The following is a 7,899-nucleotide window of genomic DNA, read 5'->3' as shown; positions in this document are numbered from 1 at the left end:
ACGGAGTTATAAAACTCAAGTTATGATCAAAAGAAGTTTGAATTCAAATCTGTTCTAAATCAAATTTTAAAACTTTCAAAAACATGTTTGAGTTGGATTACTGGATAGAGGAGATCATAATGAAGAAGTGGGCATTGGTTTCGTTGAATTCCGACTAACGAGCAAAAAGTTGTGATCGATTGAAAAACAGGGGCCAAACTATAAAGAAACTAATTACGGATAGGTCCCTGACTAAAACTAACAGAAAAAGAAAATCTAAAATAATGAACGTTCGTTTATAGGATCTAAACAGTGGACGTTCGCTGTTTAATAAAACCTCAAAAAAACAGATCTAGCCTTAGTTTTTTTTAAACGAACTTGAAAGAAAAACCTGATTGGACCGGCGGTTTATACCGGTTCAGCAGCGGTTCGGCGCCGGCGGGGAAATTCCGGCGAGGCGGGGCAGTGGCGACGGCGAGCTCCGGCGTGGCGCGGCGAATCGGGCGGGGCGTGGCGAGGTGGCTCCGGCGCGGCGGCTCGGCTTCGGGCGCGGGGCAAGGCGTGGTGGCGCCGGCGCGGCGGCTCGGCTTCGGGCGCGGGGCAAGGCGCGGGCGGCGGCGCAGGCGAGCGGTGGTGGTGCAGCGGCGAGGCGGCGGCGCAGCTCCGGTGAGATGCAAAGTGCGGCGGCGGCTGCGGGCGGCGAGGAGAGAGAGGCGGGGCCCGAGGCAGCGCTATTTAAGGGGAGGAAGGTGCCAGGCGTGGAGGAGGGGCCAGGGGAGGCGTGCCCGACCGGGACTCGGCGGCGGCGGCGGAGTCGGCCACGCTCGGGACTTCGTCCCGAGCTCGGAGACGGGCGCGAGCGCGCTGGGCTGGGCTGGTTTGGCCCGGTTGGCTGGGCCGGCCCAGTTCGGCGGTTTCTCTTTTTTTTAAACAAAGGGAAAAGAAAAGAAAACGAAAATAAAATAAAATATTATATAGGCATATAATATATCAAAATTTTCAGAAAAATATTTTCTACAACATGAACTTTTTTGTAAGGTCAAATAAAATCCACACAAATTTAAATAAATCAAACAGTGCTATTGCCTTAATAAAATCCAATAAAAATCATTTTAAAAATACCAAAATGATTTCAAATTTATTTTTCTCCAATTTTTTGATGTAGGGAATCATGTTACCCTATTTTCTGTATATTTTTATTTTGGAGAAAAGTAATTTGAATAAGACACAAATAGCTCCAATATTGAAAATAATTTCAATGGGACTTTGAATTTAATCCTTTGAAACTCCCAACTCATATTTCATATGTTTTGAAGAAGTCATTTTATCTTCTCTCGTGAAAATCATTGAGTTGCATAAAGTTTCAGAATTGGAAATATTCTCAAATGAAATTCAAATATTTTCAACACCCCTTGTCATTTAAATAAATGGAAGAAGTCATGTCATCTTCTCTCCAGGGTTTTGTGATGAAAAGTATTTGAATTCATGGAGATCATAAAAGCAAAAAGAAAGTTTGGGAAAGTCCTTTTATTCCCTCTCATTTAACTTTCAAAAGATTTCGAATTCACTCACTTTCAGTCAATCAATCACACAACAATCCAACAAACAATCAAATCTATCTATTTATTATAACAGTCCAAAATTTAGAATTTTGGGATGTTACAAACTACCACCCTTAAAATGAATCTCGTCCTCGAGATTCGGAGAGGCTAGCAAGAAATAGGTTAGGTTTGGGGTCTTCTCAAAATCCATTGATCATCACAGGGGGTCTGGGGTGCTACCACCCTTAGAAGCATGGTTACGGTTCCATCAAAACTCATATACTCCATCCTTATTCCTGACAGTGTCGGTCTTCTCAGATCTTCAGTATAATTCCTTCTCTGGGCTCTTCCGGTGGTGGCATAACCTTTACCTCAATTCTTCTGTATCCTTTCTTCTTGGTAAGGTTATTCCGAGACTGGGTCTTCATAGCTGACGGGTCTGGCGCCAATACTAAACAACTATCGATATCTCATGGTGGTCAACAATTTATGGTTTCTCCTGCAGGAAATGGGTCTGGGTTGATCCTCACCGTATAACCTACGATTGGCAAGAGCTGCCTTGTACAAGGGGAAAAATACTTACACCATTCTAAGGTTCAAACAAGGTTTTGCTCGTTGTCTCTCTACTATAGGCAAGTCACTCAGATTTACCATCCCATATAACAAAGCTAACAATAAGAGTAAGTCGGTATGGTGATGAATCCATCCCGCACCCAAATCATTACCTTGTATATGGTTTAGCGAATCTCGCATTCTAACACTCGGTCATCCTCGCAAGCATTGCAGAATTTCTCTTGTCGACGAACCAATTTCGGATAAATCCATGGATTCTGCAAGCCAAACAAACATGTATCGTTCCTTCCCAACCCTCAGGTTTTGCGTAACTCCTATAAGATCGTTTGTCGATAAAATTGTAACTTCTTCCAGGGTTTTTCCTTCAGCAAGAATGTGCTTGCTTCTTGGTAGGTCCTGGGGCCTGTGGGTTATGGCCCATCTCATCACTTGTAAACCTTGAACTCATCATCGGGCAACTGATCCTTAATCCAACATCCAACTTCCTGGTATTCTTAAATCCATCCAATTGTACTGTCTTCCTTCCTTCTATTGGCACCAAACTAGGACATGATTACTCAGACTCATCATGGAATTTCCATTGATACATATTTCCAACATCATACCTCCTTTATATCCAATAGTACTTCATCTCTTCATCCTCGGGGGATATCCCACATATCGAGAAAAAAAACTTATACTTATGAAGTCCATACTCCACTTCGTGGAACATCATTATCCTTTCCAGGGTCAAGCGTCCTTACAGGGGAATATTGGCCATCTCTGCATGGCACTTCTTCAACTGGGAAACGTGAAACACATCATGAGCTCCTGACAGTCCTTCAGGTGACTCCAGCTTGTTGGCCACTTCTCCCATACGCTCCAAAACTCGGTATGGTCCTACAAATCTCGGGGCTAACTTTCCCTTAACTCCAAATAGTTTAACTCCTCGCAGAGGGGACACACGAAGACATGCTTTGTCTCCAATTTCATAGACTACCTCCTTTACATCCAATAATACTCCATACCCTCATATTCTTGGGGTATTCAACATATCGAGATAAAACCCATACTTATTTTGTTCGAAATCCACTTCGTGGAATATCATTACCTTTTCCAAGGGTCAAGTTTCCTCACAGGGTACTACCACCTTTAAAATGCTCAATCTTCCATAGACCATATTTCTCATATCCTCGAAAATGGTCAAAATCTTTCTTCATAGAGTAACAACTCATAAAATCCAAATCAATACCAATGATGCTAACTTTATTGATTCTCATTTATTACAATCTCCTGCATTCCAGTACATGCCTCAACCCGACACCTCACTAATAAAAGAAATGTCCACACTACTACTACTATATTTCTCGTTGCACTCAACTATTTATCACAAGTCTCCGTCTCCTTGGGGCATTCTCTAGCAAAGTGCCCTGCTTCATCACAACGGAAACATATTACTTCTGACATATCTCGGGGTTTCCTTATGATTATATAGCCTCCTGGGGTCCTCATCTTCCCTTTTGGGGAATCATTGTGGTAGTGTCCTGAATTTTTGCACCTGAAACATGTGATATGACTCAGGTCTCTCTTTGTAGAAATTGGGTTGTTCCTGGGATCCAATCTACTTCTCTTCCTGGACTTTTCCGTTCCAATCAGGGCTTCTATTTCCTGTGGGTCATACTCTACTTCCTCTGTCGGGAATTCTACTAAATCCCCATTCAGCCAATTTTGGGAGATGTGTCCTTGTTCTCCACATGAATAGCATGACTTGGTGCAGGGTTTAATTGGTTCTTCTTTGGGTGTGTCCTCCACCTCTTCCTTCATCACAGATTCCTCTAAAATTCCCATGAGGGCTCTTTTCATTGCTTCTTTCTTCTGCTGGATGGTCCTTTGTACCATGGGGTAGATGTGACTCTGAGCAGGGTAGTGGGTAGTCCCTTCACACAAGAAACAAGTGATCTGCCTAGTTGGGCATTCTTCAGCTGGGTGACTTCCTTCACAATTAGGGCATTCATCCTTGTGTTCCTTATGGTTGTGTCCTATTTCTCCACAAGGCTTGTATGCACAAGGTTTCTTCATATCCTTTCCATAAGGCTCAAATTTCTGGGACACAAGACGAGATCTTTGTAGAGTCCACTTAAATTCTTTCCAAGTGGTTACTCCTTGCCATCCATTGATGGTTTGGTACAACCTCCACCAAGTAGTAGCACCTCTTTCAAAACATTGAAGAGCATGCCGGGTCATATCCTTTCCGACTATAGGGTTATTCTTCATGTGATCCTCCATGTTCTGAATCCATCGGTCCGTCTCCAATTGACTCATTGGTCCAGAAAATACAAGCTCATCTCCATTCATCCTCTATTGGGTCCATGGGTTTGGGGTGAGATAAGAGAGATAGAGAGAGATACACACAATACAAACAATAGTTTTGAAGAGATAGGTTTTTATCGTGGCTGTCAGAAAAACATCAAACAAATGACAGCTCACCAACGTCACATCTAACGTAAGTGTATAACAGGGGTTTGGTCTTCTAAAGGTCAATAAATCTTCAAAGTCGCCAAACTCTTTGATTCTTGTTCATGTCTCCGATGGCTTCTTCCGATCGTGCTTGTCCTTCTTAAGTTCTTTTGCCAGACCCTCTCTGTTGACGTGAAGTCTCTCGTGGCGTCCTTTAATAATTGCGTTCCAAACTTCTGGGTCTCAACATCCTTGGCATGAACCATGGTACTACTGTCCTTCAGTTCCTGATGAGTCTCCGTTATCTCGAGGTTTTTGCTTTCCCAGCTTGGCTAACTTCAGTTTCTGGGTTCTGAGTTCTTCACGAAACACTTCTTTGTCGAATACAGCTTCCTGCAGGTCCATCCTAAACTTCTTGATGTAATACTCCAGATGCTGGTGATACACCAGTCTAAAGTTAAAACTTCATCTTGCTGATAGGTGCTCCATCAGTCTTCTACCATCCAATCCTTCCATGCATATGCTTACTTAACTTGGCACGGTGACAATAGCATAAGCGGACGATAACATCATGGATAGCCGTGTTTATGCCCATGTTACTGCCATGAGCTTTCATTCCATAACTGATATCTCCTGTCTTTGGGTTTTCTTAACAAAAACTTTGAGTTTCTAACTCTCCATGTTTCGGTTTTTCTCCGATACACCTTGATCTCGGGCATTGACGGCTTCCATAGTCTGCCAAGTTCCATAAGGGTAACCTTCCTAGGGCATACACATCTGGCAATTCTTCAGAGCTTTCAAATTCTCCCAGTCTTCGGAGTCTTCAACCGTTGTAGTTTCCATCATAATGCACGGTAAAATCCTCTTCATTCCGAATGGTCTTAGTTGTCCGATATCCTGTACTTCTTGAAGTGGTCTTATCCGTCGAATCTTTGAGTGGTCCAAAAGGAAAAAGGGTATGGTCTCACTTAAAGGGAATATTTGAATAGGCTCAGAAAAGGAGAGAGGTACAAGATCTTTTCGAAAAGGAAAGTTTTAGGGAAAATCCTTCCTATGGGCTTGCCAGTTTCTAGGGTCAGGTCCTACAGTCAACATGTGCTCTGATACCATCTTGTAGCGACCCGACCCGAATGGATCAAGTCTCTGTGCTTAAGTGTCATCCCTGGATCGGTATGCTGACACACACAGTACTCGAGGATTTATAACAGAGGTAAATCACATGTATAAAGTAACGTAAATACTATTACCTCAGTCCACAAAGCGGAAGTAACAAGGTTGTGGATTCCCATCAACACCAACGGCAAAGTTGAGTGTAGAAATCGTAACCCTAACGTATCACTTACTCGTCGTAAGATATCCTGCAACATGAAACGTTGCAGCCCGAAAACGGGTCAGCACATGGAATATGCTGGCAATGTAACACATAGAGAGTAATGAACATAATAATGCTATACCACATGCATATATGGCTGGTAGAAAAGCTCTATGGTTATAATGTTTTTGCGAAAAGCCAATTTTTCCCTACTGCAAAGGAATAAATTTTATTTAACTATCATGGTGGTTGTGAAACATTGAGATGGTTGACAACATCTCAATCCCAATTAAGTATCATCATTAACCCAACAAGATTAATTAAAGTAACATGATGAGATCAACGGGATAATCCAAGAACTAGATACTCAAGATGTCCATAACCGGGGACACGGCTAACCATGATTAGTTTATACACTCTGCAGAGGTTTGTGCACTTTTCCCACAAGACTCGATCTCCTCCGTTAGATTTCTCGCACTACATGGTGTTTGAGAAACGGATGACCGAGTCATAGTCTTTCAGAAGCGTTTGCACCTTATGATGTGATAGACCGTACCACCTACATCCCCTACATCTGCTAGTCTACCACTGTAAGAGTTCACACAACTTAATCAACTATGCTAGAGCCCATAATAGCTTGCGGCTGCACACGGAAGTTTCTAGCATGAATAATCTTACGATCCCTTTGAACCTGGGTGGCGGTCCGAAAGAAAAACAGGCAATCCTGGAATATCCAGGTACCTCAATCCACCCAGATGTGAGTTTTAGTTGCCACCTTAAGTAAACCATTAATTAACAATCTCACATCTGTCGTGAATATCTCTCAAACCCAATCCACGTCTACAAGCATAGCATAGCAATATAGGCAACGTAGAAGTAACTCCCAAGGGTTTGATAATGAAACAGGTGATAGGTACTACCTCATCTACTTCCCAATTCCCACAGTTTAATTAGATCCTAACCATGCAATGTTTGAGGGTTGATCTAATGCAATAAAACTGGGTAGTAAAACGGGTATGATCAAAGTGTTACTTGCCTGCAATGTTGATGAAGATGATTCGCACTCAAAACTCTTGATAGATCTACTCGTCACACTCCGTCAATCTATCGTAAGCAAGCAATAGTAACCACACATAAGCAATCACTCAAAAGATCAGAAAGAACGAAGAAGACAGTTCAGAAAACATCAAAACAAAGCAAAAAACTCTTGCAACATAAAACAATTTCTAACAGTACCAAAATTATGTGAATTTGGCCTTATCAGAAAGTTTAGGTTGAGGGCTTCGAATTGCAAAAAGAATCAACTCAAACGGAGTTATAAAACTCAAGTTATGATCAAAAGAAGTTTGAATTCAAAGATGTTTGAGTTGGATTACTGGATAGAGGAGATCATAACGAAGAAGTGGGCGTTGGTTTCGTTGAATTCCGACTAACGAGCTAAAAGTTGTGATCGATTGAAAAACAGGGGCCAAACTATAAAGAAACTAATTACGGATAGGTCCTGACTAAAACTAACAGAAAAAGAAAATCTAAAATAATGAACGTTCGTTTATAGGATCTAAACAGTGGACGTTCGCTGTTTAATAAAACCTAAGAAAAACAGATCTAGCCTTAGTTTTTTTTAGCGAACTTGAAAGAAAAACCGGATTGGACCGGCGGTTTATACCGGTTCAGCAGTGGTTCGGCGCCGGCGTGGAAATTCCGGCGAGGCGGGGCAGTGGCGACGGCGAGCTCCGGCGTGGCGCGGCGAATCGGGCGGGGTGTGGCGAGGTGGCTCCGGCGCGGCGGCTCGGCTTCGGGCGCGGGGCAAGGCGCGGGCGCCGGCGCAGGCGAGCGGTGGTGGTGCAGCGGCGAGGCGGCGGCGCAGCTTCGGCGAGATGCAAAGTGCGGCGGCGGCTGCGGGCGGCGAGGAGTGAGAGGCGGGGCCCGAGGCAGCGCTATTTAAGGGGAGGAAGGTGCCATGCGTGGAGGAGGGGCAAGTGGAGGCGTGCCCGACCGGGACTCGGCGGCGGCGGCGGAGTCGGCCACGCTCGGGACTTTGTCCCGAGCTCGGAGACG

The sequence above is a fragment of the Aegilops tauschii genome, chromosome 6 (genome assembly GCF_002575655.3).
Source record: "Aegilops tauschii subsp. strangulata cultivar AL8/78 chromosome 6, Aet v6.0, whole genome shotgun sequence".
Taxonomy (NCBI): domain Eukaryota; kingdom Viridiplantae; phylum Streptophyta; class Magnoliopsida; order Poales; family Poaceae; genus Aegilops; species Aegilops tauschii.
Note: the sequence above shows the minus strand (reverse complement) of the source record.